The 24,201-nt window shown below is 46.6% G+C and overlaps 1 long non-coding RNA gene across 3 annotated transcripts in view; it reads right to left on the bottom strand.

Moving 5' to 3' along the window:
- The window catches only part of LOC106035496 (uncharacterized), a 122,758-nt gene that overhangs the window by 10,032 nt on the left and 88,525 nt on the right, over positions 1-24,201 (bottom strand). For all 3 annotated transcript variants that reach the window (XR_007166032.2, XR_010833905.1, XR_010833906.1), the window contains exons 2-9: positions 11,185-11,282; positions 8,941-9,149; positions 7,335-7,541; positions 4,765-4,866; positions 3,580-3,701; positions 2,584-2,852; positions 1,626-1,728; positions 1,144-1,200 (exon numbers count right to left, since the gene is read on the bottom strand). This is a non-coding gene — a long non-coding RNA (uncharacterized lncRNA). The remainder of the gene's footprint in view (positions 1-1,143; positions 1,201-1,625; positions 1,729-2,583; positions 2,853-3,579; positions 3,702-4,764; positions 4,867-7,334; positions 7,542-8,940; positions 9,150-11,184; positions 11,283-24,201) is intronic.

Consider the following 24,201-nt stretch of genomic DNA (forward strand, 5'->3'; position numbering starts at 1 on the left):
TAATTTCTAGTTATATATCTCCATGAGATATGTACCAAGTACTTTGTTTCATATTGAAAAGTTTGAAATTTATCCTTAAACTTCCAGTCGTGTGTGTATCCTATGGTTATCTGTATGCATTTTTTTCTATTATTCTAATAAAATATTTATTACATTGAGGGATACAAGGCTATTTCTAAGTATTACTGCCTGTCCGTATTATGTATTCATACACGTGGGGATTTACCACAACTAAAGTCCTCAGCCTGCACTCTTCATACTCCTGCTAACTGGCCCTTCCTGGCAGGACAGGAGTGGTTTCCCTTGTGGTAGCTCTGCTGCCATAAAACTAAAATCCTAACCTATACCCAGGCCTATGTCCCCATCTCTCCCCAGAGGAGTCATGCCCAGAGGCAGGGACGCGAGGTCCAGCTCCAGGTGCTGAGCTCCCTCTGCCCATAGGTTTGCAGCACGGCAGACAAAAAGCTGCCTCGCCTTCCCTGGCTTGGTTTCACATCTATTCAATTAGGCTATTTCCTCTTCTCTGAGATGAAATAAAATGTAATTATATTAAAGAAGAGTTGGTTCTTTTTAGTAATTTATGTTGTATATCACTATTTATCATTAAATTCCATGGCCTGTTTTCCCCTGCAAATTGCCTATTCCTCACGTACTGCAGTTTCCCATAAAGCTGGTAACTTTCTAGCACTAAAACCTGCTCCGTGGAAACACGGGCAGAACAGAAACCATATTTTAAGTTTTCAGAGCATGGAATACATGGCTTCAACCTAACCTACATAACGGGGAGCTGATCTAAATGTTGCAGTAAGGGCTAATAATAATCCCAATGTGTTTCTAAGTATACGTGTAAGAGGCAAGACTAAAGCCCTTTTCCTTGAATAAAACAGGTTCTTTATCAGACGACTGTAGCTGGACATGTGCCTTGCTCCCTATTTCACCCCATATTTAGATTAGTCTTCCTATAAACTGACCTCTGTTTGTTCCTAAGCTCATTCCAGTTCAGTTAATGTTTATTTGCTATAATAAGACTGACTTAATACTCCAGGGAGAGTTGGAAAAAAAAATACATTACTACGAGGAAAGTATTGGAGGAAAACATGAAGAGTCATCAAAGGATACTGTGAGTTCCCAAAGCCTGCTTACCTTTTGTAGGCTTTTCCGGAGCAGTTTCTGTCACTAAACAAGTTTAGGAATTCAGTCCTGAAAAAAAAAGAAAAAAGAAAAATGTAGCTGTATTCCTCCAAGCTGCTTAATAACGCTCAAAACTAACAAACAGCAAAGCCAAAAGCTGGCATGAGGCAGAGGGGGAGAAGGGGCTGAGAGGAGGAGGCTGCCCTTGGAAGGACGAGCCTGGCTTTCCCCCGGTCCCTGCAACACCTACGTTTGGAAGCAGGGATGTGGGGATGCTGCAAGGGTGCTGAGCACATGCAGCGCCATCACCACAGCACGATCGGCGTCACTGCAGGAGCGCCACCAGCCCCATACGTGCACACAAGGCAGGCTGGAACCACCCCCAGCTGGAAGCCCTTTCTGGAGGTGGTGTGAGCCCTGCGGTTTGGGATGTGGAGGTCTGGCACATGAGGGGTTTCGGGGATTGTTTTAGGCATGGATTTAAAGTTACTCACCCTACTATTCCCCCAAGACTTGCTTTCTAAACAGTTTCTTGTACCATCCGACTTTTTTTTTCCTGGCACACATTTATACGAGGGGAACTGATGTCTCCTGTGACTGAAATACGAATTTCTCTAAGAATTAAAAAAGCCTTTTTCTTTGGACAGTTTACTCCATCAGATATGTTGTAAAAAGGCAGAATCCCTTCTGAATACAAAATGAGTTAAAAACTAATATCACTTTAGCCCTAAGAAATATTGGAGATCTCCATTTTCTACTTAATTTGCCTTTCACCGGTGGATTGCAGACGTGGGCAGTGCCTGTCAGGTTATATATGTTATATCTTAATAACAGGCAATAAAGCAAGCTGTCCTGCATGAGGGAATGCATTAATCTGACAGCTTTCTGTCTGAAATAAATAACAATGGAATATTGTGAAAATAAAAAGAGTTTGTAAACAGCCACTCTCTCTCTTAGGAAAAACAACCTCCTTGATTGTTTTATGCTAATGCTTTGAACTACTGGAAAGCAATAAAAAAGGATATGTTTAGCAGAGATATAACTGAGTGTACATTATTGTTCTTTTATCAAGCCTGTTTGATGAAAAGCGACATTACTTTTCTTTAAATCTGATGCATGTATAGTACACGCTACAAAATGGGGGGAGGAAAAAAAAGACAGTGTGACACTTGCTATATCTCTAGCTATCAGTTTTAACCTCTTAGAAAAGAGCTTTTGTGTGAAGACCTCTCATATTTGCCTTCCTGGCACGCACGCAGCTTGGGTTTCACTGGGAAGCAGGATGTACAGCCTAAAAGAAGGAACGGGCATTTGTCTTCTTCCAACCTTAAACCTTTTTCAGCAGCCTCAGCCGGCAGAGAAGGGAAGCTGCCTGCACCCAGCTGAGCCCTGAGCCTGTCCCCATCCCCTATGGGAGCTGTACCTCCCCCAGAGGTGCTGTTAGTGTCTCACCTTCGGCGTGGAGGTGCTTCCAAAGCCAGCTGAGGCGTTTGGTGGGGGAAGTCTCGTTACCATCAGCAGAACCGGTCACTACCACGCCGTCAGGGCACTGGCTGCAGGACGAGGAGATGCAAACAGGGCCTTGGCGTCCTCTGGTCACCCTCTGGTCTCCTGGGCAGCCGCCATCCTGCCAGCCCAGCGGGGAGTTGTGTGGGCAGCACGCTGCTTCCAAGGCACAGCCAGCACAGCAGGCATGACCTGCACGGCAGGCAGGTAGTGTCCTGCCTCAGGAGAAATAGATACCGCTAGGAGATACCCTCGCAGCACACAGGTACGTCTGTGTGTACGATCACTTTCCATAAACACAGACACCTGGAGTCTAAGATAACCCCAGGCAGCCACCGGTTTCGACTCTCGTGTCGTGTTTTCCTTGCTCTGGTGGGGGCTGTGCTGCCTCTGCCTCTGTCCTGCCCTACGCTAGGTGCGCCGAGCAGTTCCCTCCCCAGCTCTCTGCTGTTCCTAGGAACAGATGCAAACACCACCTTTCCTCTTAACCTCTTTCTCTTACAGGTCCTCTCCACCAGCTTTAGCTACCAGATACATGCTCTCATTCATCGCCATGCCACAGCGTCTGCCATGGCGCTCGTTATAACTCCAACCACACTCCCCTTTTGGTTTTGAACTCTCTGTTTTGAGGCTTTTCAGTTTGCACATGAGAGCGTTCCAGAGATGCGTGAGGCCTTCATGTGTATCTGTCCTTTGTTTCTTTCCCATCTCCAAGGGTCAAGAAAACTTCATGAACTCATTTGGTATTAAATTTTGGTACTAAATATCTTCTCTTGAGTTCCCTGCTGATCTTTTTTAGGTCAAGAAGTATCTTTGAAAGTCTCTTTCTTTTTTTTTTTAACAGACAAGTACTGGAGATACACCAGTAACTCTGGGCATATGAGCATTATGTAGCATCACTAAGACACTTTCTTGCCAATGTACCTAAGACTACTTTCTTACCCTTTAAGAACATAATTAGTCCCTTGAGGTCTGGACCATGCCTGCTTTCTGTGCTGTGCTCTTCATGCCATCCCGGCGATTAATTCCCCCTCGGATGGCAGAACGTCAAGGCATTGCAAATGCTGAAAAAGGAAGAATCAAAAGCATCCCATTAGGAGCCTATGCAACCTCAAGATGTTCATTAATTCAGCCAATGACAATTTAAAGTCAAAGCGACTCCTGTGACAGGGGAACATCCCAGAACTGTCCGTCAGGAAGGAGCCCCCTTTGAGAGAGCCTGGCTCACTGCTGCCTGCCTCTCGGCCCCGCACTGCTCGCAGGACCAAGAGGAGGGAGGCAGAGCCTCCGGTGCCAGCTGAGGATGCAGACTGCTGGCTGGAGGCAGGGGGTTGCATTCCCTCAGTCAACGGTTTGACCAAGAACCAGTGACCAAACCATTACAAAGCGGTGCCTGTCTGTGAGGTGCGACAGGCACTTCAGGGCATGCACAGGGACTTATTTTTAGGCACTCTGCACCAGCTGCTCTGCAGCCCTTGGTAGAAGCACAGATTCATTTTTGCCATCCCCAAGGAAAGCGCTGTGAATGCTCCCCTGAGACCAGAGCACCTCCGTGTGCTCCCCGTGCCTGCTCATTTAGTGGGAACACCGAGAGCCGGGTGATGCTTTAGGGCCACGTAGCAGGAAAGGTGTTAAGCAGCACTGCTCTCCCCAGTGATTTCATTTTAGGGGATCTTTCCCTTTTATGCTGGCACACGAGCAATGGCCTGTTACATCAGCTCGAGACATAAAAAGAAACAAGGCACAGAAAATAAGGGAAAACCCTCCCTTTCATGCCCTTTATGATACAAACAATAAATCATTTTCCCAGCTGAGGACGTGAAAAGGAGTCTATCAAAAAGGACATATGTTTAGCAAGGATCTCTCTCATTAGTAATCCAAGAAGGGCCATGGTTAAAGCAGACAAATAATTTAATTTTTGTCACAGTTTCTAACGTTGCCACCAAACAGGCAGTCGGAGTTACACTTGTCACAACACTCATTATCTATGTGAGCACCAGAGCTCTCAGCTGATTGAATGAGCTCTGCAGCAAGAGCAGATTATTTCACCAGCTGCATCTGATTGTCATTAGTTTTTGGATACAGGATGTAAATTGACTACAAAGACAGAAAATATGGCTTTCATACCTTTATAGCAGTTTCATGAGAAACATAGAGGAAAACTCTTCTGCAGCAGCCAGAAGCTTCAGCTCATGTACTGAAAACCAGTGTCTTGGGGTTTTGTGTTGCCTTGGAAACATGAAAAATAAAATAATATTTAATTACTTATTTTCAAGCAACCATAGTATCCAGTGCTGGGGGCCAGATCCAAGACTAATGAAACCCTTATCCCAATTTCAGAAGATTTGTCTGATCCGTCCTTCTAAGCAAGGGAAGGGCCAAGGAAGAACAAATCTCAGCCAAGTTTCACTTGTGATTGTGTTTCTAGAAGATTTATCAGAAGTTTTTCACAGGATCCCCACGAACACCCCCCTCAGACAAGAAGAGACCACCATGGCTCCTCCTGTCACTCACGAGGACAGCACCCGCACGTGCCGGGGACTGTTACTGAGCTCCCAGGATCGACAGCCAGCCTGGGAGCATCGCCCACGCCAGCGGGACTGGAAGGCTTTGGGCAGACGCTCGCAGCAGCTCACAGAGGTTCCTTCTTGCCTTCACATCCACGACTTTATCAACATTGTCATCTGCTTGTCTCTGAAAATATGCGCCCTCTTCCTTCAAAGAGACAGCAGCAGATGGCCTGATAAACATCCATGCAAACACCCAGACACGACCTATGTGCATAAACCCCACATATGCGATTTGTACCGTTCCTGCTCACTGGCACAGAAGCAGGACTCCAGCACCACTTCCAGCTTGCGATGCTACGTGAACGTGCCAATTGCTATTTTTACATCTGGTCCCAAGCTATTTTAAGCAAAAATTTGCTTAAAAAGACACCTCAAGGCAACCTCATCCTTTAGTTAGCCGTTCATTTCTAAACAAGCTGTTACACAGATAATGTTAGGTTTGCTTTCTTTTCTCCAATTTTCCTCAGGAAAATCTCCACGAATCTCTTTTGACTCCTGAAGGTTAAACAGTCTCCAAGAAAACTGGATCAAAGGGAAAAACAACTTTATACTAGAAGCATAGAAGTATTTACATAACAGAAGATAAGCTCAAACTTCACATCTACCATATAGACATGCTTATGAGAAGCGTATAAAAATAGACCATTTTCAATTTGATTGGGGAGGGGATGAGCAAAAGCTTTTTATAGCTAATGTAAGAGAAGAAAGACAAGGCTGGCAATCAGCACAGTTTGCAACGCATCTAATTGAAAAGTTCCAGCGTTTTCAGGATTTCCTGCCTGAAGGAGAAGAATCTCTTGGAGCCATTTTCATGCACAAGAGGAAAAGAGAATAAAGCATCCTGCCGGAGCCTGGGGATAACTCTTCCTCGGAGCAGCAAACCCAGGATTGAGTGGAGCCCTGCTAAACAAGCTGGAGGTTCACATGTCAGACGACAAACCTGCCTTTTGAGTGGGGAATGACTGCCAGAAACAAACGGATGAAGGCAGCACTTGGAAAGCAAGAAGAGAGCTTTATTTCAGCCTCCTCTTCTGTGCTCCCTGTGCTCCTCAGCTGTGACCACAAATTTCGGCAGTAGTCTACTAATAGAACTGATTACAAAAATACAAGTTGATGTAGGGTTGGTCATTGCAGAACTATAACAAAAATGAGGGAAAAGAAACATTTTTTTCACGACATTCCAAGAAACGTCCTCTTTTGGGCCAGCTCTGGTACATTCAGAATAATGGACAGCTCAATACACACATCGACGTTTAGTCTAATGGCTTCATCATCTCTCCTTACAGATGTACTGGAACCAAACCCATAAACGCTTCGATATCAAACACCCACTTCTGCCTGCCCTCAGCAGGAGCAGAGCTATCCATTCCGTGGTTAATTAGCTGTCCTCTATAAAGCAATGGGAAAGGCCATGCTTTAATTTAGACCCATCTGGTAAAAGCTTTCTTGAAAAGATGAGACTTGTGTCATATTTTGGAACTCAGAGCCAGAGGTTGCCCAGCAGAGGCCATCTGTCACAGATAACTGCTCCCAGTCCTCCAGATTATCAATTAGGCCATAATGACTGTTTCCATGAAAAGGTGACTGAAGGGTCAGGAACAGATCCCTCACACTGGCTGACCCATGCCCTAGGAGCCTCGCAGTTGAACCTAAAAAAAGCCCATGTGCTGAGACGAGGGCTGGGACATAGATTCCCAACACACACAAAAAAAATAAAATAAAAAAATAAAAATATTACAGAGAAATATTTCAGCCCACTCAAGGTGCAGAACCCAGGGGTCTTCCTAAAGGCCCTCACTGTCTTTCCTTCCAGAAAATACCAGAATTTGTGGGGTTTCCTGAGTTCAGGTAAGAACCGAGATGCTGCTACATGTGGACACTTTCCTACTTAGCTGGAGGATGCACTAGAAAGTGTTGGACAGGTTCAGTTCCCTCCCCTGGCCCATATTTCTGATTTTCTTTAAGCCCTGTGTATCAGAGCCCTCCACGTCTGGGATGAAAGCCCAACTTCTAGATATGAAGATACCCCAATATCTAGACCCAGGTTGTGCTACCCAGGCTCTGTTACACACAGCCCGTGGCACAGCCACAATCAAAACTTCACGACCTAATTGCCACAAACCTCACCTCCTCGGTTCTTGAAGGAGCCTCAGACCTCAGCAGGCCTCGGATCTGATTTTTTCCTCCTATTCTATGCAGTTTCAATTCATTTCCAAAGTGCTGTCTTCTCTATTCTCTGGTTACAGAGCAGCTGAAGTGCAGTCGCACGAGTCCTGCAGTTACTAAAGTGGCTTCTGTCTCGCTGCTCTTATCTGGGCAGCACAGGGCTGGGACCTGCTTGTAAGGAGAGAAATTGCTTACATAATTTATGATGCCTCTTGTTGTCAAAATAAGCAGACAGGCTTAAAAAATATAAGCAGACACTGTTAGGAACAATACACTTAAAATGTTGAATTACACGGTAGCAGCACAGAATGGAAAGACGTGAAATTATAAGAGAATAAAAACGCAAGGTATTAGAGAAATGTCAAACCTTTCCTGTATTTCACCCATCAATAACACATCACACGCTGCTTTAAAGACAGATGTTGATGTCCAGGTAGCCCAAGGGAGATATTTGAAGTGCCAAGCAAACATTATGGCAGTAGTGGACACTGGTGGTGTGTCACATGAGCACGTGTAACCTCCGGGAACAGACTCACCAGACAGCTCCTGTACCTGGGCTTTTCAGGCATTTTCCATTAGCGATATAAATAAAAACATTTGGACATCTGTTTATATGCACGGGACACCTAAGTTGCATGAGCACAGCAACTCATAGGCAGAGAAAAGAGCTGCACAGAAGAACACACCAGAAGGCCCCAGAGCATCACTGTTGGTGGAGGGAAACCTTTGCTCTGCACACCTACGGCAGGGCAGGACCCCGGCTCCCAACTTCAGATCCACTCCCTTACATGGATGAGGAGCGATGCATAAAGTGCATACACAGAAGACTGGCTGGCTGTTTTCTAAACACCTGAGAAGATGCTGAATGCCAAGTTTTGGATGGACATGACACATTTCAGAAATTAAAATACTAGCTTCATTTTTTTAACCATATCAGTTGGATTTCTATCTGTGGGAAACTTTTCCTCGGAGAGGCTCTTTTCATATGAACAGCAGGGCAGGGAGCAGCAACAGCGTGAAAAGAGAGATCTTGAAAAGCAGAGACACTGCAGAAGGCACTGCATTTGCATTTTAAGCTACATCTATTCCCCAAATGCTCAGACACATGAAAGCAAGCCCGGATTTTTATGTAGCACCAGATCTTTCCATTTCAGCCTGAATTTAAAGGTCGTATGTGTTCAGAGCTTTCGCACTTACCCCGAGCAGCCCAGCCCAGCCCTCCCTGGGAGGAGCCGCGGGCCGGGTGCCAGACCTGCCTCGGGGAGCAGAGCCCCACGTCCGACCCTGCTCCCAGTGACAGCAGCCCCAGTACAAGGGGATGCTGAATGGGACACGATGCTCTGATATCGCTACCCTTAGCAAGAGCTTCTTGGCACTTGTCAGCGCACTGACAGCTGAATCTTTCCAGCCACTTAACTGTAGTATGAGAGGTAAGCAGCTGAGCGAGCCCCACCATCCTTTCCACAAAACACAGTCCCACAGGAAATTCAAGACATTTAAACTTAATTTTAACCTTCTTCACCTTCAGGAATCAGATTTACTTTAGACCGGGCTCAAAGTTTCCTACCTGCCATGGCAGTTCTGCATGGGCTTTGCGTCGTGCAGCTGGAGGGCAGGCAGGGGTAATGCTGGCAGCAGCCAGGCAGGGCTGCAGGGCAGTGATGCTCAGCTCTGCTTCCCACTCCTCCTCGGCCTCCCACGAGGTGCTCAGGAACCATCAGGGTTGTCTTCAACACCACTGAACTCCCCAGTACACCACTTCCTTCCTTCGGCAGCCTGGAGCAGATGGAAAGGGAGATAAAGAATGAAACTCTGACCCTTGTCAGCTTCCAAACGAGAACCACCGGCGTGGCAGCATGTCTGAGTTTCAGGCACGGGGCAGACCACACGCTGGATTTACTGACACAAATGCTGGTCTCGGTTATTGAACTTCTAGCGCTGAAGGAGCTGGCAGGAAAATGATATGTATGCAGAACGGAGAAGGAGGTGAGGGTTTGCTTTTGCCTGTCAATATGTACAGGACTTGAATGACTGTTGGTTTGTTGAGGGTTTGTGATTAAATTGGTAGGGCTTCTGCCTAATTATACTGCCGATATAGATCGGCAATTAAACAGCAGTAAAGCAGCAGAAGCCAAGATCTCTGGAGTCACCTGCAGTGCACGGGGGAGCCGGTAGGGAAGGACCCCAACAGGGCAGGCACAAGCCCAAAGGAAACCCTCCAGAGGGCTGCTCCTTCACCTCTGCAGGCTGCTCATTTGTCTCGCGCAGGCCGGTGAGGAGGAGGAGGCCTCAACTCCTCCGAAGCTGACGTGTGAATCCCAAAGCTGTGAGCGAGAGGGCAGGCAGAGGTGGGGACAGCCCTGGTCCCACACGCTGACACCCACCAGTGACACACACCAGTGCTGCGAGCAGGGGCAAAACCCAAAAAAGCACCCGGGCTGCCCAGCACAACCCCTTCCAAGGTGCCTTCCTCCCCCTCCCTCCTTTTCATGATCCCACGAGCCAGCTTCTCCTATAGCTGACGGCAGGTGCCTAACCTCCTAGAATATCACTTTCGAGATGGGCTTGACATGCTCAGAAATCCCCGAGGTACTGGCTCAGCGCTTCGTTACGGGGTGGGTTCGGGCCTGGCAGCAGCTGCTGTCAGGTGCACAGCCGGTGTCACCAAGCGAGCAGGCTCGCTTCTCCAACACTCAGCAAGGCAAAAGAGCCACCGGGGGCTCCTGAAGACTCAGGCTGTGGCCCCCTGATTCCCTTGCACGAACGCGTTTATGCTTTGCTCTATTGCCTCCACAAAAGCTGGCGTTTAGGCAGCTGGTGTGCTGAGACCACCACTTACCCTAATGAGGAACGGAACAGAACTGCTCGGAGTTTGGTGCGGATTTTTTTAGCCGCTTGTTTGTCTGTATCTAGGTAAGTCCCTTGTCTTACACTTGGAGAATATTTTCTGAGAAGGATGGGGTTTCTGCCTGTAAACCTCCTACCTAAAGGCATCTTCCTGCGTTATCCCAGCCCCCCAGGCACCTGTCAGCGATAATATTTGACACTGCGACATCTCCCAGCACCACTGAGCCCTCTCAGCCCCAGAGCACCACGAAATGTGCCACGGGACTGCCTGCAGGAGACCCACTGCACTTCTGCCAACAGCACAGCACCACACTCTGGATCAGACCATGTGCTAAGCAGGAGGGAGGAGAAGGAAAAGAGATTCCCCTTTTCCCTCTCTCCCTCCGATAAATCCACACCTGGCTATTGCACTGGCTTACGGCATCTGATGCTGCCTCATACCCCGTTGCATTCACTCCTCATCTCTTGGTCTTCGGGCAGGCCGTAGATCTGGTACCAGTCTGGTACTCAGGAAATGCAAAATGCTACTGATGGGCCCAGCTGAACTTCCCCAGCACTCTTCTTTTCTACTATATCCTCTCTCTGCTTGTTACATTAAGTTACCCAGCTTTATTGCTACCTTTAGGGTGCAGGGTAGAAGTTATATAAAGTAGCAGCATCCCTGTGTGCAAGTCAAAAATGATTTTATGTACAGCATGAAAACATTTGTAGCTCACAATGGCTGCCTGAAATGGGGTTATATAAAATTGCATCTAGTATCAAAAATTTTGAAATAGAGAAAAAAAATCTGACACCTGTAAAATAGAAATATCGTATATTACTTTTAAACCCATTATTTTATGAGAAATGTGGTCACGTGGCACTTAAATAAGCAACTATCTCAGGATTCAGTGCATCAGCTGAAAAATTTCATGGTCGAGAATGAAAAAAAAAGAAAAAAAAAGGCTTTGGATCAGTTGCTCACCTGTGGCACGCTCAGTAGGGGCCTGCCCAGGCTCTCCAGCACAAGCAGCTCCACGGCTTACAAGAGGCAGCACGAGTGGCACGGTCAGGGCGGATTGCCTTTGGGAATGGGAGCAAGAAAAAAGATGAAACACCACAGAGTCAGTATTTGGGGAATAGTGAGGAGTATTACAATAATAAAATTACCATGTTTACCCTCATGGACTACTACAGAACGGATCACTTAATACAAGGCAAACCAAGCTGTCCCACACGAGCATCTCCTGAGAAGGGGCTTCTCCCTGAACAGGGTTACAGGGACTGGGGCCACGGCCCTAAGCTGGCTGCCCCGGGGGTTAAACAAGTTGGATGGCACGAACCGTCCCTAGGGCAGCAGCTTTCACTGCAGAGTACTGCCATAGGGGAGCAGCTAAGAAACATTTTGCATATGAAAATGCAAAGCAAGCACTTACTGTGTGAGGACTGATGTTCTTACGAACAAGTTATTGACAATATCTAGCTCTTTTAGAGCAAGTTCAAAGCCCACAGACGAAGCCCGGGCCCGTCAAAGAAAGAAGGAAACCACTTTCATAATTAGAATTTTTTATTAATCTCATTGTAGGCTATTAGGCTGAGGGCTCCACACTTGATATCCACGTTTATAATTCAGTTCTTATATAATGGACAATTCCTACATAATGGGCAAAAATGTAAAAAAAAAAAAAATAAAGTGTAGAGTAGGGATATTTGTGGTTTCTTACTGCGGTTAAAAAAAAAAAAAGGTGAGTTCAAAACAGTTTTAAAAATGTCTGTCTCAAAAACAGACACTGAAAAATAAATCAATAATTAGCAAACGTTGGAGTTGCAATACAGAAATTTCTGGCCTAGTACAGATGCAAGGCAACGGTATCAGTGGGGAATTCTTGGCCTGAAAACCTAATGCCTTTGTACAGTCAGAAGGTTAGAAAAAAAAAAAAAAAAACCACACATATCTATCTCCTTCCCCTTGATCTGCAACAGGCAACAGAAAGCACAGGAGCAGCCAACAAGAAGGGCTGTTCAGCGGCCAACTCCCTCATCCTTTCCTTAAACATACGTAAAGCTGGATGAAGAAAAGACAAAAAGGCAGGCTGATGTGTGCCATGCTTCACACTGCAGACTTAACTCTGTCTCCTGATAGTGCACGCATGCCTGGCTAAATGTAGTAGTGCAAGGGGCTGGAAATTACCAAGCAGGTGTTTAAAAGACATCCGTAAGCAGTTCTGCTGTAGTCTAATTAGTGCTCTAATACATATTACAGTGCAGAGTCATCATTATTTCCTCTTCATTAGCTGCTGATATATAATGCATCTTTTAAAAGTCTTACCAGTTTTCTTTTTTAAAAAATAAAAGAAAACCAGGAGCTTATTTCTCCCATTAACATAACAAAGGCAACAGGAATATGATTAATGCATACCAGCTAAACTATTTGCATTAAATATTAAAAAACAATGCACCAGCTCAGCCTAATGTGCATTTGCAAATTATAAAACACACTTGTCAATATTAACATTTGCACCAAAATGAACTGCCATTTTAGACAGAAAAGGACAGAAAAATAAACCCTTCACTTCTAGCTGTCTTTTCATAACTGCTGTTCCCTATTCCATTTATTTGGAAAGAGCGAGACCACCAAGTCCGCCAGGACGCCTCAGCGTTACTCGAGGCACGGTCTGACGGGGCAGGCAGGGTACCACAGGACGCGTCTATCTCGCAACCACCCTGCGAGAGCCATCGGTGCGGCTCGCTGAGGCTGGTGGCAGCGCTGTTCCTGCCCGAGCAGGCGGACGGGGACACAGCATTTGCCGAAGCGCTGCCGCTCCTCTCCCCGGCCTTCGCCGGGCGCTCAGTGCCACTGCAGCTGAACTACTCGCAGAGCCCCTGACGCGCGTCCTAAGAGCAACCACAGCGATACAGAAGCACCTTCAGAGCCAGGGTTTGTCAAACGTCGCTGTGCATCCTTCGGAGCACCTCTGTCCACTGGACACCCTTGGTACCTCTCCGCCTTCGTGTATGAAAACTAACAGCTAGCAGAGTGGAGGAGATTCGAGCGCTCCTTTCCTGGAAGTCTGCTGTTACCTCTGATGCCCCAAACTCAACTTAAAGCTGCTCTGCAGTTCTGCTCCCACCTCCTCCGACACAGCAATAGCAGATGCTTCCCAAACCGATCCCTTACGAAATGCAACACCAAGTCTATAACGAGGTTTTACTGCAACAACAACAGATTTCTGTCCTCCCCTGGAGATCTACAGAAATCTGGTCGATTTTCAGAAGAACTCAAGCTTTGGGCCATCTCCTCGCTATGGAAGGAGGCAGCTCATAGTCTTAAGTTTTAAAATCACCACGCAAACACGAGCCAAGAGATGCCAAGGACAGTGCAGGTAAGGCTCAGTGCCCTCGCTTTATAGGCAAGGAGTCAGCAGCTAACAGGTTACACGATTTAGCACAGGCTGTTCAATAAAAGAGTCTCAGAGCCTGGGTTACAATCCAGAATCTTGTCTCCTGCTACAGTCTTCATTTAACTCTGCTACAACCACCTTAATTATTTTCTTTTGTTGTTAAAGGCAAAAGCTCAAGCATAGCAAACAGCAGAAAGCAGCGCGCGATGCTTAGAAGGACGCTCGATGGGATTTTGTCTCCTTTGCTGCAAATACCCAGGACAAAGAGCAAAAGGTTGAAAGTAGATGGGCAAATGAATTTTCTTGTTTAGATTTTACAGTGTATTTTTTTTTCTAAATTTTTATTATTAGCCAAGAACACTCTGAAGTTTCCAAAGGAAAGGGTAATGGTGTCAAGAAAATTTAACGTATTTGAGATGAATTCAGTGCAGCTCTATTAGCTTTAGGTCTGCTTCTTTTTTTTTTCCCCTCATTTTTTTTTTCTTTTAAAGACGTTCACATCTCAATTTAAAGAAACTATTGAACCACACATAACTGGAGCCGTGTGCTATACCTTGAGGCATATTAAAGGAGCCAAGAAGCACAGCAGTTTGATAATATCTTAATGCACCATGGAAATAACATTTGATTTCATATATTGATCACTCTGTTTACAGAGCTTTAGTTGAGTAAGTGCGAGTTTACAATTGGTGCTGGTCCTTAGCCTTGTTTTCTGTAGTGAATAAAACTGACTGAAGTGTAAGTGCGGGAAAACAATCACATTTTATGACCTTAGAAGTGATATCCATCCACAGTAATGAAGCATGAAGGTTTCTTAAATCTACACAGAAGAGCAGTCCATTGGAGTTATGCTGACTGGTCTCTCACCTTTGATTTAAAATCCTTTTAAGTGGATACTTACAGAAACATGATTTTAAAATGTATTTTTAATTGAGGTTAACCTTCAGCTTTAAGAAAGTCAGAGGAAGGACTGCTTGCTTAATTCCAGTTCCAGACACTTCTGTAGTTGATCAGTAAAAACTGCAAAAATGTTTTGTATATTTGAAGTTTTACTTCCCCTTTTGTCTGATTAAATGTTGCAGGTATTTATATTGCATCCTAACTGTTGGTTACTCAATATACACAGGTCCATTGGTCCAAAACATCTTTTACCAGTGAGACTTTTCAAGTTATTTGGACTTGGCCACTCCAGCCACCACCCACTTAGCACACAAGGAAGCAACTGTAAAATCAATTCATTCAACAGCCATTTCTGCGGTATAAAACATAACTACCCATGCAATGCTGATGTTTTTCTGGGTTGCAGAAACTCATCATTTATGCTGAAACCAGGTCCTCTTTTCCCTCCATCCACCCAAGAACAACCAAGCAGTGCTGGGATGTGCTGACAGCCTCAGCTCTCTGCCGCCTGCCAAATTCCCGGGCCATGCGACGGGGCTGGGCTCTCAAAGCGCCCCGCACCCACCACGCAGACCTGTGTCAAGACGTTTGCTCTAGCTACAGATGCTGGGTCTTAACAACAATTCTCAACATAATAATTAGTTCGTATATCTCGGGCTTACAGTAGCCTATGTGTAAAAGTGTTTTACAGTTGAATAACTGTGATTCTCTCTATGTAAAACAGGCAGCATCAGTATAACCCTTAGAATCTAATAAAGATTCCATCAGTGTAAAATCATTATCCTTAGGCAAGAAGGGAACCAATTCAATTATAGTGTTGGTTGAAAAATCAAGGGTAAAAAGTTGTAGTACATATTAAACTTGAGGCTGGAAAAGTTGTAGTACACATTAAAATGGCTACTACAAAATTTGTGCATCCAGGCTAACAAATGCTAATATGTTCTTTTGTTACCTTCTAATTTATATGATTCATGTAAGCCTGCAGCAAGAGAAACTTGTTTTAAATTTCATCTACTTTAAAAAATAGCAATGCAATGAATTGTAAAGTTATTAGCATTCACGTCTAGTTGTGTTATTAAGCTGTACACATCAAATCTGGTAGTACAAGTACAGAAATGTCATAATGAAGTAGAACAGCATTTAATCAGAAGAATTTCTAAAGGTCATCAGAGCATCATATAAATCCATCCATGCATGACAGCAATAAGAAAAAGAGTAACTGAAAGAACACAATGAAAATAAACTTCAATCTTTGAGCTTTGTTTCCAATAGTAGAAGAATTAGTTAAATTTCATGCTGAGAGCACAGCTAACAAAAAGTGCTGAATTCTGTAGCTTTAATTAATGAAAGACTAATAAGACATAGATAAGGAATTTTACACAAGGGAGCTAACGAGGTATGTACACTGATAGATTCCAACGAACAGCTGATCTCATACGTCTCCGTAGAACTGAAAAGAAGTGTTCAGTTCATTTTTTTCTTCCTCATTAGCCAGATGAGCTCTAAATGATTCAGTTTAAACAACCAGTGATTTATTAATATTTTTTGCACTCGTAACAACAGCCTGACTGCTTCAGGACATGTATTATACGCCTGATACTTGGCAGCACCCAACATTGGAGCCATTTTAGTATTTCGTGGTAATGGTTTCCCTGCCGAGCGCTCCGACGCTCCGGTTAGAGCAGATACAGCGGTCACCCAGAGCCAGGCACCGGTACCCTCGGCCGTGTTCAGCCACACCTCGTTCTGCACGAGCCCTAATTGATTTCAGTGGGACACCTCCCGAAGAAAGTTCAGTTCGCGGTGATTAAAGGCACCGGCGCCTGGCTCGCAAGGTGCAGCCATAGGGCCTGGAAAGGCAAGGCAGCGCAGTGGCATACAAGTAGAGTGAGACAGCCGAAATAACTAATTCATCAAAGACAGCTTCTGAAGCCCTGCACGTACCTGTGACTTTCACCTCATTATTGGCTTGAACACAAAAGGATGGGCCCGTTGTTTCGGGCCGGTCCCCAGCCCCAGGCACTGCCCGACCAGGCACACGGAGCCGGCTTCCATCCTCTGGGTGGCCACGTTGGGGCAGCACCAGGAGCACTGCACCGGGGACCTAATCCTTGATTCTGTTTCAACATGATCACGGTTACCTTTTAATGATTTAAAGGATTAAGGATTTTCATTTTTTGTAGTGGTAGTTCTGTGTCAAATCCAAGCCAGCCATATTCCTCGTGCTGGCAAAGAGAAGAGCCAGCAGACGGAGGTGCTTTGCCCCGATGCACTTGTGGTGGCCAAGGCTCCTAGCCCAGACACTCCTGTCAAGTGGCTCTCTGGGCTTCCTCAGCCGAACAGAAAATGGGAATTTCTTCTGAAGTAACCACTTCTCTCTGGCCAGCCTGTAAATGCTCTGGTGTTGTGTACGCACCCACATCTACATGGCCCTTTCGCTCTGAAAGGAGCGCTGATCATGGTGGAGGGCACCAGGGATCTGGCACTAGAGGAGAGACAAAATACAGCCCCTGTGCAGTCCTGTAGCAACAAGCCAGCTGGATTATCGTTGTACTGCCACTTGTCACCAAGAGGAAAAGAACACGTGCTACTCTCTGCATTTCACACTGACCTGGAGAACCCACCACCATCCCTGCTGCTCGCACTACGCACGAGGATGGCTCCCAGCCCAGCTCCTCCATGGACAGAATTCACAGGACTATATAACATATAATATAATATCTAATATATATATTTAATTCTAACAAATGACTGCAAAAGCAACAGACAATTCCAGAGGCTGAGTACATTCTCATGCATCGTTTTCAGATTATTTTTTTTAATTCATTAGTGTCTGCTCTAAATGAAAGAATTTATAACCACGCTCAGGTTTCTTGAGAAATCATCCTAGCAGCATGTTTACTGAATCAGCAGGAAAAAGGAATAAACAAAATGAAATCAGAGAAGAAAAAAAAAAAAGCACCATCAAAATAAAAGCAAGAGAAACTGAAAAAATCATGAGATTTTAATCCCAAATTAAAACCGCAGTGAGGTTAATATAAAAGTTATTCTAGTCACTCCACCCAATTAAATGAAGTAAATCACTAAAGCATGTTAAGTGCCTTAACTATTGCGATAATTAAGAATCAAACAGAAATCAAGCATCTTTGAAGGACTGACGACACGTATGCATGAACAGGGGACGTGAATGCAGAGGCAGGGCAGGAGGTGGGCGTCCCGAGGAGGGACCCCTGGGGGACTGGGCCAGCTCCTTGCCCTGCGCCAAGGAAGCCCTTTCCGTGGGAGCTGTGCCCCTGCCCGACCGCACTCTGCTCCTGCTGAAGCCCCCCTAACGCTGGCACATCCCAGCTGCAGCCCAGCGCCAAACCACAACCGTCTGGGTAGGACCCTGCAGTCCGTACATCTCTCCTTACATCCCCTCACATCGCCGCCTTGCGCAGCCCACCTTCCCGTGCTAAATCAGCGAGTCTGTGCGCTGCTGACAGATATTTTAATTAGCAAAATTAGCAGCCTAGAAGCACAGAATTTAGATACAAGATTTATCTGCTAATGATAATTTCCCAACTTTTCAGCAAGAGCTGGAGCTGTGCAAGCTTGCTGAATACGAAAACACTGCGCCAGTCTGAACCAGCAGCCTACACCCAGACCCCACCTCCGACTCCCCAGCTTTCAGAGAGGTTTCCAGTGAATCTCTTCTTCAGAGTCAAATCATCCCTGTTTATAAAGGACCAATTTTTCCTAAATTCCATGTATCTGGGGCTTGCTCGCTTTCAGAAAGCTAAGCTAAATATTTCAGCAGAGTTTTAATGACGCAAACTTTAAAGCTGCAGTCAGAAGCCTGCTTTGTCTAGACAAAATGTGCTCGTATTTGGAAAGAAGGGCTACAGATGGGTTCAAGGGAGGGAAAATTGTCCTGCTGGAGTGTTTTGTTGCATGAAGCCTCCTGGAGCACAGCAGGACGTTTTCACAAGGTGCATTGAGCACAGTGAAGGAGGCATCATTTTGTACTTTGTTTTTGTTTTGTTTGGCCAATTCTGTAGTTCAGGAGATAATAAATATCCCTGATGGCTTATTCAGCCATGTGGCCCTGCACTTCAGAGCAGGAATATTGTTTGAAGGGCTAGGCTCATACCAGATTTAAAGGGCTTATAAGTAATTATTTTTAAAATTTCTTCCTCCACTTTGCCTTTGCACATCTTTTTTGCCTGTTAAAAGTTTGTGAATAAAATGCTCACTAAGAAAAAAAAATAAATTGATTTTTTTCCTCTTGTTATTCCTATTTGTTTTCACTGTAAAAAAACTCACTGAAGTGCTCAGGGTGGGATTTCACACACTGCAATCTTACCTCGAGAATGTAACGTCTCCCACAGCGTTGTACAAAGGAAGAGACTACAGCAGCGTGAGTTTTTTCATCCCAACCACTTCTTTATTGCTAGCAAATAAATACAATTACACGTTATGCACAATAACCCATGCTAAAACTATGAAATAGCTGCAGTGCATCAAGTCCATTTGCGAACTATCCAGCATCCATTAGGGTAAAAGAGAAGAAAAGAGAAAACTCACAGAAGTACAAGCTCCCTGGTTGTGCTGGCAGCAGGAGGGAGCCTGGATAGCACAGGAGCGATCTCCAACCCACCACTCAGACAGCACCAAAACTTTTATTAGAAACCTGTAACGCTCCCCACCCTGCAGTTGCATTTGCAATATTACATTTAAGAGGCTCATTTTCACCGACTCCAACCCATAATCCGTTTTTCGCCTTGAACCACAGAACACCTAAAACGGCTCAGTGGACAGCCAGTGTCTGCTGCGATCTCCCTGCCCAGATTTGGCCCTCTTCACAGGCTCTGCCCATACACCCTTAGATGATTTCTGCCTTTTCTTATCCCAACAGTGAGAAATCTGAATCTCTAGCAGCACAGGGGGGCCTGGCATTCCCCAGGCGAGCAGTGCTTCCCCAAGGCACAGGAGGACCTGAGCAGGGCCTGTGGTCCGCCCCCCCAGCAGCTGGGCCAGGTGAAGATGCCAGCAGTGCCAGAGGCAGCTGAACCAGTCCCTACGTCCCTAAGTCTTCCATTAAGACTTAAATTCCTAAATTTTATTTCCAGCTAGTTTTTCAGCTCTTCAAAAATATATCTTCATTAATGGAATTCTGGATGTTCTCATTACACATTCTGCTTTTTAAGCACAGTAAATTGTGGTCCTGAATGCTACCTAGTGGCAGTAAGTTCTGTAGGGTTCTTGTACACAGCGCTGCTCTTTCCATTAAATTTCCAATAAAGTATTTCCATTTTTATATCTGAAATCCCAGAAATGGCACTAGAGAAACCTGGCATTTTACTCTTAAATTTAATACAAACTATTTCACTCAGCATGAAAGCATTTTAAAATGACTCCAGTGCAGATTGTGGTTCACTCTGTTGTATTTGGTGAGCTTAGTATGTCCATGGCAACTGATGAATATTACCGCTGCTATTGCTATAAATAACAAACCTATTTGGCAAAGCCTGAGATGTAAATATTAAGTCCCGCACAAAGGCAATTTTCTGTTCCTTCCTTTGCTCCCTTCTGAGTTAGGAACCTATATTTGCCTGTCAGTAGATTATTTCCAAATAGATCTGCAGGTGTCACAATATTGCAGAAACTAGCAATTTTGATTGACACTGCTTTCAACAAGAAGCACACATTTTGGGTCAGGTGCAGGAGCGATGCTGTGCGGTGCCAGGCTGGCGGCGGCACCAGCGCTCCCCCTGAGTCGTGAGCGCTCCCCAGCCCCGGCACCGCGAGGGCGCAGACGGAGAGCTCAGCCCTCCGACAGCCGGCGGTGCGACTCGTGGCTTCATCTTCAGAAAGTTACCGCTGAGTCTCACCTGCAGGAGCCTGCATGTAACCTGGTCGCTAGTTTGTATGCACAAATTAGGCATGAGGGCACGCGAACGGAGCCAAAACCCTTCCCAACAGATGGTGCCACTGCTGCGAGCCCCTGTTCAGGAGCACGCTGCTTCATCAGGAGTGCCAGGCGCACCTCCCTGGCCGGGCTCCCACGTGCTGGGGATGGCAGCAGCAGGCCGCGGTTCCTCCCCACGGGCCTGGTGCCCTCCTGGCGACGTGCAGGGGAGCAGAGCTGTCCCCTCCCCGGTACTCGCTGCAGCCAGGCCCTGGCAGGGCTGGTAGCTGGTTTGGGGCTGCCACGTCACATGAAGGATTCAGATGACTGCGGAAGCGCTCCTCTGCTGCTCGGGCACTGCTGGGCCGCCAGGCGGCCACAGGCCGCGCCAAGGCCTGCCGAAATACCCTGTGACAGCACCAGAACAAAGCAGTGTGGAAAGCACTTGAGTCAAAAGGAAAACGCTAGGCTTCCCCCTCCGCCCAGGAATTTGCTTTTAGTCCTATTAGTCGAATCTTGTCTTGTTAGGCAAAGCAGCGTGCGTCGAGGTGTGCTGCTCTTGACATTTCGGGACGCGAGTAAACAAGGTAAACACGAGCGTGGGAGAAACAACCGAGAATGGCAGAGAATTGCTGCTCAGATGCGGGGCGAAACCCTCAGGCACTCAACGCTACAATTCTTTGTCATAAACACATCAATTACAGTGTTTGTATCAAAGCTCTCCATAGATTATACTATTAATGTAAAAACGACAGCTGTCATGCAACACACACAGCAATGTCACAACTTCCAAGCCTGCCTCAAAAACAGGGGGTTGACTCTGCACAACCCAGGTCCTGGCTTAGGCAAACACTCGATTAAATTCAGGGAAACCACTCAGCTACATAAAGAACCACCTCGGAATTAGTGCCAAAATGCTTGTAATGCAATTTAAGTACATAATTCTCAAACAAGTAATTCTTAACATAATACTAAGTAATTAAATTGTAAGTGTGAGCAACTGTGGATATCCCAGGGTATATAAAGTAACGTTTGCAACTGCAGAATTGCTGTGACGTGGGCAGGACCCATCTGTAGCCTGGGCCAGTTAAACCACGTTCAACACGGGGATCGCCTTTTGGAAAGGGATCGCCCTTGTGAAAGCGCTGCATTTGGAGCTGACGCCCTGCAACATGATGTCTATCCGCAGTCAACGCACCAAAGATGGATTAAGGCAAAGTGAGACCCCTGCCACTGCCCAAGAGCAGCCAGTGCACGCTGTGAGCAACTGGGATGGGGATCCCAGGGCAGGGCTGCAGCCACCCCTTGGCCCTGCCTGCCCCCAGTGCTCAGTGGGCTGGGTTGGGCCATCTCCTCCTGGCCATCTCCTCCTGGCCATCTCCTCCCGGCCATCTCCTCCAGCCATCGCCTCCCCCTCTGCAGACTCAGCGCCAGGACACACCTTGTACCAAGTTTTAAATTCTCCTGCACTCAACACGGCAAGGCTGAAATCCTCTGCTGAATCTTGCCCCGTTTGCCATTTTAAATGCACAAACAGATGCAAAATGAGTCTTTCCACAGTGGAAACACCTCTCAAGAGCCTAACCACCTCCCAAATAGCTTCCCATTTTGTTTACTGAGTTTTATTGCCCTACTTACCAAGTGCCAGCTTTTAAAATCACTGCTGCTAATTTTACCCATTTGAGGCACTTCAAGTTCCTTTCCACCAGCAACTTTCTTTGCTTTCTCTCATTGTTAATACCAAACTGTCCACTGCAGAACACCACAGACCTTCCCCAGTCAGTTGTTTTTTAATCTCCCTCATCCTGCCACCAGCACAGCACTTTTTTTACCCTTCCTCCTGGCCCCACCAGGATGCCCACCCCCAGCACATGAGGCTGGCTGCAGCAAGCGCTGCGCTGAGTTATTTTGCAACCTTTCTTTTATCTCCGAGACTCTGAGAGCATAAGAAAGTCTTTCAGAGAAAATAGGTTTTACTGCCACAAACACTAAGGAAAATCAATTTATCTTTGTTTTTATCTATAGCCTTATCTGCAAGAAAATACCAGCCCAATAGTTCAATATACTGCTGCCAGTTCTCATTGTCTGGATTAAACACTCCCATTTTTCCATAAATTGCCACACTTCAAATATTTTATTGCCAATTTTGGAAATGGAAAGCTCCTGTTGCTTAAAAAAAGATCATCCCTGCAGTACGAAAGAATCATTGCTCTGCCAGCTGAACCGACCAAGTGCGGGGTGGAAATTCCCTCCCCACCAGGAGCACCTGCAGCAGTGTGCCTGTCCCCAAGGGACAGATTAGAATCATCTCCATCAGCTTCTAATTGTTGTTTCGTTGGTTTTTCCCCTAACTTACAAGGACAAGGCTAAAAAGGGATTCCCAAAGGCAAGAGGTGACTGGCTGGGAGTCCAGAATCCGGGTTTGACCCAGAAGCGTCTGGTGTCCTGGCACCTACCTCAGGGTTCCTCGGCCCCGCTGATGATGGGCAGCCCCATCCGTGCTGCTGCCCGCCGGGCTGGCACCTCGGTGCTCCTATATTTACCTAACTACACGGGGCCGCTGAGCACTCGCAGCCGATTAAAAGCTGAGCCACGAAGGTGGGTGCTTGGCAGGTGCTGACCGGGGGAGGAGGCTGCTCCTTCCCGGCTGTTCTCCACGAGCTCCACGTCCCAGGGCAGCGGGAGCCGCGAGCGGCTCCTCTCCTGGTGCTGCACATGGCTCTCAGCTGCCGTGCTTCCTGATCGCAGCCCTGTCGATTCCGAAATTGTTTTACACCCCATAAATTCCATAATGCGCCGAAGTAAAGATCTACAAACCATCATCATTTGGGGTGATATACATTTAATTTCATACACTAAAGCTGCTAGCGCTTGTCGCAGCACCTTCCCCAGAAAAAAACTCGGTGTCATCTAAGCAGCGTGCCTCCCAAAACAGCACCTTCCAGGCAGTACAGAGCTGGGGCGACGGGGCCAAGCCTGAGCAGGGGCAAACACAAACCCTGCCGCGGCACCAGGGCCACAGCTGCTCCCGCCGAGCCTGACCAGGTGCAGGCAGAGCTGAGGCTGGACCGGTGCTGGCACAAAGTCCGAAAGGTCTGAGGCAAATGGCCAACCCCGATCTTTTTTTGTATTTGTCTGAGTAAATTAGCACGCCGACAGCCCGCGGTGTCAGTCTGGCCCTCCCCCAGCACATCTCCGATGGGGAAGGCTGGTACGGACCCCGCAGCGGTGTGCGCGGACACACATCACACACCGGCCCTCACTCTCCTACCACTCCCAGTGCACAGGGCAGAAGATCTTAACATGACCTGGCCTGGGGGAACAACAAATCAAAACGGTGCTCAGAAGATATCCAACAAACCCAACCAAATAGGGGCACGGCTGTGTATGTCCCCACCCCAGCCTGCTGCCATTTCCATCGCCCTTTATACAGTCCTCCTCGGGTGAACCCCTCCTTCCAACACACTTTTACACCTCTCAGTGCTAACTCGCAATCAAATTTATTTCCATAGACGCACTGAACTGTAGATTACAGTAAAACGTTTCCTTTGCTGGCTAATGTCTCCCCTGTGTTTGAGTGTTTAAAGCCACTTCCAAGCTCGCTTCGCTATCTCGCCCTAGCACGCGCTGCAAAGTCCCCGTGCAGGGTTCTCGGGGTGGAAGTGGCCACCACAGACAGGAGCTAAACAGAGAAATGCTGTCACGAAGAAAAAGGAGGGAGGGGAAAAAAAAAAAAAAAAAAAGAGAGAGAAAACGACAAGAAGAAAAACTGGCACTGGAAAAATGCCAGCCCCGCACAGTCAGTCTTTGG

This window comes from Anser cygnoides, chromosome 10 (assembly GCF_040182565.1).
Source record: "Anser cygnoides isolate HZ-2024a breed goose chromosome 10, Taihu_goose_T2T_genome, whole genome shotgun sequence".
Taxonomy (NCBI): domain Eukaryota; kingdom Metazoa; phylum Chordata; class Aves; order Anseriformes; family Anatidae; genus Anser; species Anser cygnoides.